Here is a 9,923-nt window from a genome sequence, read left to right as displayed (position 1 = left end):
TTTAAATCCAATACCCTTTTATTAATAGTTTTAAATAACTTTTTTTTTTATCCAAAGTATTTATTGGGAATCCTTTGAGAGCGGTCTGCTTTTCTGCTTTGGGCTCTTTCTCTAGACAATTTCCTTTTTAACTGTGATGATTTCCCTTGACATCTTCTAACTTAGCAGAGTTGCCCCATCAGTTGGGTTTTATATTGAATAGTGTGGTTCTGCTGAAAATTTAGGGGTAACTTTCAAATATAATTTTAACCCAATAATCTGCTTTGTAACTTTCTGTTTATTGATACTATGTAGCAATAATCTTTTTTCATCTGATCTTACCCATTCCACACTCGAAACTAGAACAAAGACTAGTAACTTATTGTTCACTATTTATCATTTGTTTTCCACCCATCTGGGTTATAAACATGTTATCTTTTCTATGAGAGTGTCCCTTTAACCTATCACTAAATCTTCCCTAATTCATTAATCCCAACTCTATGTAAGTTAACACCCTTTGTGAAACATTACTAGATTAAACTTCAATGTCATATGATATCAAACAAATTCTGGTTGCCCAAATTAGTCTCTCAGCACCTTGATTTGCCATTTTCTTTTTTTTTTTCTTATGTTTTTTTTTTTATTTTATTTATTTATTTATTTTTTTATTATACTTTAGGTTTTAGGGTACATGTGCACAATGTGCAGGTTTGTTACATATGTATCCATGTGCCATGTTGATTTCCTGCACCCATTAACTCGTCATTTAGCATTAGGCATATCTCCTAATGCTGTCCCTCCCCCCTCCCCGCACCCCACAACAGTCCCTGGAATGTGATGTTCCCCTTCCTGTGTCCATGAGTTCTCATTGTTCAATTCCCACCTATGAGTGAGAACATGCGGTGTTTGGTTTTTTGTCCTTGCGATAGTTTACTGAGAATGATGTTTTCCAGTTTCATCCATGTCCCTACAAAGGTCATGAACTCATCATTTTTTATGGCTGCATAGTATTCCATGGTGTATATGTGCCACATTTTCTTAATCCATTCTATCGTTGTTGGACATTTGGGTTGGTTCCAACTCTTTGCTACTGTGAATAGTGCCGCAATAAACATACGTGTGCATGTGTCTTTATACCAGCATGATTTATAGTCCTTTGGGTATATACCCAGTAATGGGATGGCTGGGTCAAATGGTATTTCTAGTTCTAGATCCCTGAGGAATCGCCACACTGACTTCCACAATGGTTGATCTAGTTTGCAGTCCCACCAACAGTGTAAAAGTGTTCCTATTTCTCCACATCCTCTCCAGCACCTGTTGTTTCCTGTTTTTTTAATGATGGCCATTCTAACTGGTGTGAGATGGTATCTCACTGTGGTTTTGATTTGCATTTCTCTGATGGCCAGTGATGATGAGCATTTCTTCATGTGTTTTTTGGCTGCATAAATGTCTTCTTTTGAGAAGTGTCTGTTCATGTCCTTTGCCCACCTTTTGATGGGGTTGTTTGTTTTTTTCTTGCAAATTTGTTTGAGTTCATTGTAGATTCTGGATATTAGCCCTTTGTCAGATGAGTAGGTTGCAAAAATTTTCTCCCATTCTGTAGGTTGCCTGTTCACTCTGATGGTAGTTTCTTTTGCTGTGCAGAAGCTCTTTAGTTTAATTAGATCCCATTTGTCAATTTTGGCTTTTGTTGCCATTGCTTTTGGTGTTTTAGACATGAAGTCCTTGCCCACGCCTATGTCCTGAATGGTATTGCCTAGGTTTTCTTGTAGGATTTTAATGGTTTTAGGTCTAACATTTAAGTCTTTAATCCATTTTGAATTAATTTTTGTATAAGGTGTAAGGAAGGGATCCAGTTTCAGCTTTCTACATATGGCTAGCCAGTTTTCCCAGCACCAAGGGATGTGAAGGACCTCTTCAAGGAGAACTACAAACCACTGCTCAATGAAATAAAAGAGGATACAAACAAATGGAAGAACATTCCATGCTCATGGGTTGGAAGAATCAATATCGTGAAAATGGCCATACTGCGCAAAGTAATTTATAGATTCAATGCCATCCCCATCAAGCTACCAATGACTTTCTTCACAGAATTGGAAAAAACTACTTTAAAGTTCATATGGAACCAAAAAAGAGCCCGCATCGCCAAGTCAATCCTAAGCCAAAAGAACAAAGCTGGAGGCATCACGCTACCTGACTTCAAACTATACTACAAGGCTACAGTAACCAAAACAGCATGGTACTGGTACCACAACAGAGATATAGATCAATGGAACAGAACAGAGCCCTCAGAAATGATGCTGCATATCTACAACTATCTGATCTTTGACAAACCTGACAAAAACAAGAAATGGGGAAAGGATTTGCCATTTTCTTTGTATCACATTGTTTTCTTTGAGGTTGTTGTTTCTTTGGAGTGCATGGCTTGAGATTGTATCTTAGATTTTCTCCTAGTCTCTTATCATATTGCATGTATCTGACTGCCTTCTTATCATTCATAGCCTATCTACAGATAAAAATGGAAGAAACCTTCAGAAGCTTCTATGTTGTTTACTTTTTCCATTTACTAACATTATTAAGCATGCATTATATGTAGTTTTTATAATATGAAGAGAAATTTAAATTGAATTGTGTAGAGATGTTTGCTTGCCTTCATTTCCTCAAGTAAAATGAGATGAAGTAATTCCTAAGATAATTTCCACCTGCCACATATAATTGTTTAAGATGAATGCAAAAGAGGTCTCCTGTCTTTCTCTAAAAGTACCATAATTTTCCATCTTTAATAGCATGCAAACAAACTAATAGCTTTAGCTAATCAGTTATTGTTCTGCTATCACTGTCCGCCTAAACTCATCATTCAGACTAATTTTGTGTGTTACCTTCTTTTTGTGTAACCCCATAACTCCTTCTAATACTTTTTGGACATTAACAGTCATACTCAAAGTGCTCTTTAACATAAAAAATATATATTTGACAGGCAGGTCTGACAGTGTATTACCAACCCAGTCAGCTGTACTTATCTCAAAAGAAGCCTACATCTACCATCTTTGTGATCTCTTCATTCCTTGAGTTAACTCACTGAAATCTAGTTTTTGTCCCTATAATTTATTGTTGCTATTTCCAAAATATTATAAAAGAATTTGCTATTTCTAAGTACAATTGTCCCTTTTCAAACTTGACCCAACATGACCAAAACTAAATTTTGACCCTCCTTCCCCAATCAGCTTTTCCTCCTGCATTTCATCTAAGAAGTCTTTTCACTCAGCTGTTGCTTGAAATATTCCCCTGCCTTTATTTCCTTTACTCAGATATTTTTTATTAAATTAGTTACCTTAAGCCAAGATTTTTAGAGTTTGTCTTTCTGAACAGCATACTCTTACTGTCTAAGTCATTCATGGTCTGTCACCTGTACTATTATAATAATTCTTTAAAATGCCTTCTTGTTTGTTTCCTTCTCTCTAGGCCCATCATTTATGTTGTCACGAGGCATCTTCCTTGAATTATTTTCATGCCATTTACTTGATCAAAACCTTCAATGCCTCCTCACATAGAAAAAATAAAATTCAAATTTCTTAGCATAATATTAAGGGGTTTCTGTAATTTGGAACTAATATTATTTTCCAGCCTCAACTCCCCATCCTCTCCTCCTCCATACAGTTCAGCTTCTAATCTGATTATTCTGCTTTCTGTGCCATGAACACTTCAGCTCCTGTAAAGCCTCTTGCCTTTATTTCTGCTGTTGATCTTGTCAGAGGCATGTGAATGAGAGCAATTCCATCTTGAATAGGAGGAGCTAGGTAAAACGAGGCTGAGACCTACTGGGCTGCGTTCCCAGATGGTTAAGGCATTCTAAGTCACAGGATGAGATAGGAAGTTGGCACAAGATACACGTCATAAAGACCTTGCTGAGAAAACAGGCTGCAATAAAGAAGCCAGCTAAAACCCACCAAAATCAAGACGGCGACGAGAGTGACCTCTGGTTGTACTCATTGCTACATTCCCACCAGTACCATGACAGTTTACAAATGCCATGGCAATGTCAGGAAGTTACCCTACATGATCTAAAAAGGGGAGTCATGAATAATCCACCCATTGTTTAGCAAATAATTCAGAAATAACCATAAAAGTGGGCAACCAGCAGCCCTCAGAGCTACTCTGTCTATGGAGTAGATATTCTTTTGTTCCTTTACTTTCCTAATAAACTTGCTTTCACTTTACAGACTAGCCCTGAACTCTTTCTTGCGTAAGATCCAAGAATCCTCTCTGGGGGTCTGGATCCGGACCCCTTTCCTGTAACAACTGAAAAAACTGCCTTTGCAAAAATTATATCAGTGAGAAAATAATGACAGTGAAAGAGATCTGAGCTAACCCACCCACCAGGCATCTTGCCTTTCCCCTAATTATTCCTGGGCTATAGTGCCAAGTTAACTTTGGAAGACATTTAGGCTATAGTTTCAATGATAATAGGCCTTGCCCAAAACTCAACTGCTTTTATAAAGCTAATGGGAGGCCATCAGGCTGGGGAGAGGAGAGGAGCCTGAGTGTTGCTGGGGTGCAGACATAAATGATCGTCAGCCATTATTGCAGAGGTTATAAGATATGCAACTTCCCCAGTTATTCCTGCAAATAACACCCACTATTGTAGATTGGTCTTTTGAGATACCTTCTCAGGTTTTTTGCATGCCTGACACCCATGGCTCTACCTGGACCCACCAACCTCATTCCTGTGGCCCCATTTAGAAACGATTCAGCCCACAGGAGGACAACTTCCACTCCCCATGATTTCATCTCTGCCCAACCAATCAGCAGCAAGTACCTGGCCACCCCAACCCCTTCTCCTAAACTGCCTTTGGGAAAATCCCTAACCTAACCGTTTTGGAGGAGATGATTTGAGTACAAACTCCATTTTCCATATGGCATGGTCAGCCTCATATCCATTATATTCTTTCTCTACTGCAATATCGTGATATCTTTATGTAACAGGCAAGGAGAACCCCTTGGGTGGTTACAAATTACTCTTTCTCTACCACAATGCTGTGGTTTTTCTTTATGCAGTGGGCAAGAAGAACCCACAGATCCATAACCCTCTCTGTTGAAATTCTATTTTTCTCTCATGATTCTGATAAAATGCATTTTTTCTATGAAGTTTGCCCTATTGTGGTAGTTAGAAATGGTCACTCACATACTTGATAATGCTATGTTTTTACTTTTAAAATTTTGCTGATTAACCTTTTCTTGAACTATGACTACTGTGTGTATCTTTTGCCTTACTCAAGCATGAGTTGCTTGAAGGAAGGGACTGGGTCTATCCATGTGCGAATCTTCAGTGGCCAGCATTTATTTATAATTCATTCATATTTATAATTCAATAAATGTTTGACAAAGGTTTTATACTGCTATTTAAATTATACTTTTCAAAGGTATCATATTCTGAAATACATATAAAATATATTTGGCTAGAAATATATTAAAGATAGCTATCTATTGAAAAACAGCTGTACTAATGATCTTGATTTTACCTAAATGATGTGTGAAGAACATGTTAGAGTAGGTAGCTAGTGGGCATGAGGAGGGCAGGAGAGGGCTGCCCCCCACCCCACTAGGAATGTGAGGCAACCATCAGGTGATGGCCAGGCAGTTTTCACGGTGGCTCTCTAAAATAATAACTGGTTGCAGCCTGCTCCAGCCTGCTTTTATAATAGATAGAAACACCTGTAACTGGTGACCAGCAACTTCCCAGTAATATCTCAGGAGCTGGGCCTGTAGGCTGAAGCTTGTTCACTAAGAGGCAAAATGATGAGGTTTAACTGGTATGTGACCTTCTGGGGACATTCCACTGGTAAATGGAAGAACACCTCAAGTGAGCACGCATACAACTCCAATAAACACACTGTACATGCTCCCTTCCCAAGTGCTAGAAGGCCATTGCACATGCACACAACCCCCGCCAAGGGAAGAATCAGGGAGAAGAGATGCAAGACCCCAGAAGTATGCCACCATATAAAACCCAAGTCAAAAGGTCAAATCCTGAACTTGTCCTCCAAGATGCCCACTTGGCCCTCTTTGAAGTATACTTTACTTTCTTTTCATTCCTGCTCTAAAGCTTTTTAATAAACTTTTACTCTTGCTCTAAAACTTGCCTTGGTCTCTTCTCCTACCTTATGCCCCTCAGTTGTATTCTTTTTTCTGAAGAGGCAAGAATTGAGGTTGCTGTAGACCCATACAGATTAACGGCTGGTAACTCAGATACCTGCCACCACTAACAAACCGACCAACATATAGTGCCCTTTTTACTGTAGATAAGACAAGGGCAGGCCCATGATGTGGGTTTTGAACCAGTTCTATGGGTTCATATTTAGTCTTTGCGCAAATATTAGTGGTGTTTAGGAGTGGTTAGAGACCACTGTTTTCTATATTGAAAGAGGGCATGATTATCATACACTATCACAATATCAAGAGAAAAATATGCCACTTCAGCTCCTCTTTCCCCGTTTATAATTTTGCTATTTTCTTACCTCAAAAACAGATCCTACTAATTTCTTCCCTTTGGTAGCATCACAGATAGAACAGTATATACAAGCCAAGAAAAAAAAAAAAGGCAGCTGCCCTTTATAGTTTTCGGTACTGACAAATTTATTTTGGTTGCATTTCCAAATGTGCAAAGCCATTAACACAACTCCATTTGGCTAAAATCTCATTAGAGATCACTTCTGACATGAGGTCCAACTTCAGCCAGAGAACTGATTTGGGACACTTCCAGGGATTATCTTGTCATTTGAATATCGAGGAAGGAGAGGTTGGGTGACCCAAGACTCTGGACCTCCTTTCCATCCTAGAGCTCAGGATCTCAGAGCTTTTGGCTCAGAACCTCTGCCAGAGTGAAGTTGTGGTTCTCTGAGAGATGGGGTCATTGTTATTATTATTCCAGTCTCCAAGGCAAGATACATTGTGTGACCAGCGATGTAGGTAGTGCCAAAAACCACCTGGAAAAGACCCATAGCTGTCACAGGGCCACATTGAAATGTGAATCATTGAAACTGCTGAGCACTACAAAACCATGACAATTTTGTTTTTTACCCTCAGCCAGATGATAGTTAAATAAAAGGACCAAAGGTATTTAGAAGAATTCAACTTGCTAAAAGTGACATTTATTTTCTTCTGACTTACTATGGCCCACATGATGTTATTCTAACTGACCTATTTAGAAACATTTAAGAGTAATATAACAAGCAGTTGGTGGAGGATTGGCAATTTTCTTAAGCTGGTTCATGCGTCACTCTGCTTTTGTTTGTCCAGCTGCCAGTATAAATTATGATCTGTTGAAGTGGATCTTGCTTGGCGTTCTCTGAAGTTGGCCCGAACATTTGGACAATCACACGGACCTCTTTCTGAACAAGTGCATCATTCGATGGACTAATGTAGCTCAGATGATGCACAGATATTCTGTGAGCACAGAGGCAATCACTATTGGTGGGAAAATGAAGCAAGGAGAAAGACCAAAGGACACTTGTGTTTGTCCAGTTCTAAATGTTACTCAGTGTGCTGGGACAGTGTGACACTCAGACCTCACTGATGTGTCTAGACATCTAGGATTTCACAGATGTTCCCACTGAATCTCTTGACTGCCTATTAACCCTACGATGCCTTCTTCCCTTCTCCTTATCAGTTTCTTCCTCCACTTTTCCAAGTATCCACCTTCTTCAGGAATTGGCATGGGGTCCTCTGGCAGCTGGTCTGACCACCTCACGCCGAGGCTGACAATGGCATATGAACAGTGTGGGAGACTGTGACCCTTAGGTATAGAGTTGTTTCCTTTCAACCCATTTTTATTCTCTCTTTCACTACACTAAGTTCACTTTTCTCAAAAATGTAATTCTATTACTCCCTTTATGATGACCTTCTCAACTATGTAAAATTTTTAAAGTTAGAAAATTGTCAGAACATGTTTCTTCTCCTCTTCCTTCAAAAATCTGGACATTCTCCTTCCTTTCATCCCTTGCCCTCCCACCTCCTCACTCTCACAATTTCCCCCCCACACCCTCAGGGTTCTTGGACACCAGCAGAAATGCCCTAGATGTGCTATATCATATGTACATGTGTGTATAATTGTGTGCCAAGTGCTGTTTGTAGGTTACTTCTTTTTAATTCTCACAACAACCCAGGGAGGTAGATTATTATCCCTTTTTTAAAGAGGAGAACAAAATTAGGTTTAAGAAGGTTAGGTGACTTGCTGACAAGCCTACAGCTGGGAAACAGTGGGGCTGGACATATGCTGGAGGTGGCTGTGTGTTTTCAGAGGATGTGCTCTCAACTGCCCTGCTGGGCTGCCTTTCACTTCCCTCCCCCAGTATAGGAAAAGATTGTGGTAAATGTGAGGCTGACACTTGAATAAGCTGGATATATCCTAGAGCTAGTAAAAAAGAAGAAAGAATTCTTATGGCTTAATTGCCACCATCTCCTGGAAAAGGAAAATATATTTTTCTATGTTATAGGTTTTTTCAGCTTTTGGGTACCACTTGTTACTTTTCAGATCCTTGAAAAGTTGGCTTGAGGATGTGGTCTTTGGCCAAGTATACAAGTTTGGGGGAGTTAAGAGATTACACTGCTGACGTTACATTGTAGTGGGAGTATGTACACTTAAAAAACCCTCTGTTTAATAAATGACTGAAAATTACAAGAAAAGTGGGTAATATGGGATGACTTTTCCACCACAATGTTGGGAAACTGTACTCTTTGTTTTAGTTACTGTTAATCAGAGATAGATATTGTGGTTTGTGGAGGACAATTTGACTTGAGATGTTAAAGGGACACACACAAAAGGTACCTGTCATTTGAGTTTTTAAGAGTTTAGTTTAATCAGAATGCAAAGATTTTTGTATCATTTTCTTTCACTCATACTAAGGTCATTATTGTCTTTAACTTTTAGGTGTGTAAATAACTGAACAACCAAAAAGTATTTATTGAGTCTATATTATGTACAGATTACTTTTCTAGATACTATGGGGGCAGAGATGATTATAGTCTTTGTCCACCAAGAAGAAAAAAACATTGTGGTTGTGTGGTAGTTAGCAGATTTATCCACATGAAACAGAGAAGGAATAATAAAGTATTTAGTCAAATACAAAATAGAGTGGTATCATCTATAGGATAATTCAGAGAAGTGAGATAAACATTGGTTTGCACTACTTCATGTTGTCTCTAAAAAGGTTTTGAAACAAAAGACATGAGACAACTTGTGGAAGTGTTTAGATAGCTTGTAGAAAAGATCTGCAGAGGTGAAGAGAGAATGAGTTTACACCACTGGGGAGACATACTGTGAAGGCTGGATGACAGCACATCAGTGTACAGCATGGCTGACTGAATATTTTAAGCCCACGATTGGGACCTACTGCTCAGAGGAAAAGATTTCCTTCAAAATATTACTGCTTATTGACAATGCACCTAGTTACCCAAGAGCTCTGATGGAGATGCACAAGGGGATTCATGTTGCTTTCATGCCTGCTAACACAGCATCCATTCTGCAGCCCATAGGTTAAGAAGTAATTTTTACTTTCACATCTTATTATTCAAGAAATACATTTTGTAAGGCTATAGCTGCTGTAGATAGTGAATCCTCTGATGGATCTGGGCAAAGTAAATTAAAAACCGTCTGGAAAGGATTTATCATTCCAGATGCCATTAAGAACACTTATGATTCATGGGATGAGGTCAAAACAGTCACATTAACAGGAACTGGAATGAGTTGATTCTAACCCTTATGGGTGACTTTGAGGGAATCAAGATTTCAGTAGAGGAAGTAGCTGCAGATGTGGTAGAAAAAGCAAGAGAACTAGAATTGGAAGTGAAGCCAGAAGATGTAACTGAATTTCTTCAATCTCATGATCAAATTTGAACAGATGAGTTGCTTCTTATGGATAAGCAAAGAAACTGATTTCTTAAGATGA

This window comes from Nomascus leucogenys, chromosome 16 (assembly GCF_006542625.1).
Source record: "Nomascus leucogenys isolate Asia chromosome 16, Asia_NLE_v1, whole genome shotgun sequence".
Classification (NCBI taxonomy): domain Eukaryota; kingdom Metazoa; phylum Chordata; class Mammalia; order Primates; family Hylobatidae; genus Nomascus; species Nomascus leucogenys.
Note: the sequence above shows the minus strand (reverse complement) of the source record.